The sequence below is a fragment of the Electrona antarctica genome (genome assembly GCF_951216825.1).
Source record: "Electrona antarctica genome assembly, chromosome: 10".
Lineage (NCBI taxonomy): Eukaryota > Metazoa > Chordata > Actinopteri > Myctophiformes > Myctophidae > Electrona > Electrona antarctica.
Genome location: NC_136791.1, coordinates 499,970 through 502,399, shown reverse-complemented (window position 1 = coordinate 502,399; position 2,430 = coordinate 499,970). Strand labels below are relative to the sequence as shown.

General features: G+C 47.8%; 1 pseudogene across 1 annotated transcript; it reads right to left on the bottom strand.

Annotated features, from left to right (window-relative positions):
- Positions 1-223: 223 nt before the first annotated feature.
- On the bottom strand, positions 224-1,457 carry LOC306931478 (kelch domain-containing protein 3-like; annotated as a pseudogene). The gene is made up of 2 exons: positions 1,401-1,457; positions 224-1,005 (listed from the first exon to the last, which is right to left on the bottom strand). The product of its transcript is annotated as a kelch domain-containing protein 3-like (transcript).
- Between the last annotated feature and the right edge of the window lie 973 nt (positions 1,458-2,430).

The window sequence follows — 2,430 nt, the reverse complement described above, 5'->3', positions numbered from 1 at the left end:
GCTGCCAGTTCCCACCTGATGTTGTGTCAGTCGTCATGGCTGCCAGTTCCCATCTGATGTTGTGTTGGTCGTCATGGCTGCCAGTTCCCACCTGATGTTGTGTCAGTCGTCATGGCTGCCAGTTCCCACCTGATGTTGTGGTTGTTGTCATGGCTGCCAGTTCCCACCTGATGTTGTGTCAGTCGTCATGGCTGCCAGTTCCCACCTGATGTTGTGTCAGTCGTCATGGCTGCCAGTTCCCACCTGATGTTGTGTCGGTCGTCATGGCTGCCAGTTCCCACCTGATGTTGTGTGGGAGTCCAGACTGCTCCAGACCGTTCTGGATAACAGCTAGCTTACATAAGGTTTTCAGGCTAGGACTCAGGTCTAAGATGTTCAGGTCCTTCAATAGAACAGCTGTTCTGGCTGTTCTGTTGTCAAATCTGTATCCTCCAAAGATGACGATACGATCTCCCACCATGCTACAGCACATGTAACACATTGGACCTGGTCCTTCCCCCTTGGGCTCAACCTTCTTCCAGGAGAAGGTCTCTGGGTTGAATTTCCACAGGTCATTTAAGGCTTTGCCGTGGACCGCGCTTTGCCACCAAATATGTACAGCTCTCCATTGTAGGCAAAGGCTGAATGACGCCAGCGTCCTTCTGGAAGAGGCTGTGCTGAAGGTGTGTTAAGCCAACAGTTGGTCTCTGTGTCAAACACTGTGATGTCATGGTGCTCTAGGCCCCCAAATACAAACATCTTTGTTCCAATGATGGTGGCAGAGTGATACGATGAATCAGGTGGTGTGCCATTGGTGTTGATTAGAGTCCAGACCATTGTGGTGGTGTCCAACTTGTAGATGTCATTAGTGCGTCAAGTCGACCAGGCGTATCCATGGATGTACATGACCTTCCCCAAAACACAGGCTGAGTGGCTCCACCTCGCCTCTGGAACAGTCCCAGAAACCTTGGGCTGGAACCATCTGTGGGCGTCGACATCAAATGCATAAAGTACGTTGCAGCACACCTTTGTTTTGACAACAACTCCTCCCCAGATGTAATAATAATAATAATAATAAACTTTATTTGTATAGCACCTTTCATACATAAATGCAGCTCAAAGTACTTCACAGGGCAGGACACAAAAATAGAATACAATAAAACACAGTCAAGTAGTTCAAATTATAGAACAATGGCAAAGAACAAAATAAAATAATAAAAATAATAAAAACATAGAGAAAAAATAAATAAAAACACAACATGCAGCAAATCAGTAGACGGTATATTCTATCAGCACAGCTGTGTGTTCCCAGCTCCTGGGTGGAACCTCTAGGTGGCGTTCTCCTCCTCCAGGGGCTTCTGGGGTCAGCGTCCTCCAGCATAAAGATACTGTGTTGAAGACGTGAACATCAATGTGATCACCGTCTCCTCTAAAGCAGTACAGCTCCTCCTCCACAACCACAGCAGGACGGGGGTCATTATTGGGCCCTCCTTTCAGATGTATCGTCCAGTGAAGCATTTCTCTCCAGGTTACATTGACTGATATTTGGAACTTTTTAAGGTCAACGTCTCGGTACGAGAATCACGTTGTGTTTGTCGTACGATTCATTTTATATCATGCAGTCGTCATGATGATAATTATGATGCCATGTCAATTCCTGATGATGTCATCATGTTGAATGGCGTGTTGCTCAACCTGAACGGGCCATATTCATGACATCATCAGTCTTCCATATTTGGGCATGTAGAGCGAAAACGGATTCATAGATTTTAGCGCTCCCGTTATATATCGATACAAAAAATCACACCTGTGTGAAGTGAGCGGCGCTCTTAACATCGTAACATGTCGATTTGCTCAGACACATATGACGTAAATGTTTTCATTAATTGTTAATGGCAAATTGACAATGTTTGAGATCTCAAAAACCCTCAAGTATTTTATGTTATAAGATGTGTGTGGATGTCCTGGGTCTAATTTTAATGGCACGCACGCACGCACGCACGTGCACACGCACACACACACACAATGGCTGATCTGTGTGTAGAATGGAATGCAATAAAATTGAGTAGAATGGGTCTTCTCTTAGTGCCTATGTAGTCGTCTGTCTGAGAGAGGAGAGAGAGAGAGGAGAGAGGGGGGGAGAGAGAGGGAGAGAGGGGGAGAGAGAGGAGAGAGAGAGGAGAGAGGAGAGGGGGGGGAGAGAGAGGGGGAGAGAGAGGGGGAGAGAGGGGGGGAGAGAGAGAGAGAGAGAGGGGGGAGAGGGGGAGAGAGAGGGAGAGAGAGGGAGAGAGGGGGAGAGAGGGGGAGAGAGAGGGGGGGGAGAGAGAGAGGATAGAGGGGGGGAGGGGGAGAGAGAGGGGGAGAGAGAGGGAGAGAGGGTGGATACACCACTAACCCCAGCCTAGGATGTAACACCCGCTATGAGTTGTCATAACCGTTTCACTGTCAGTG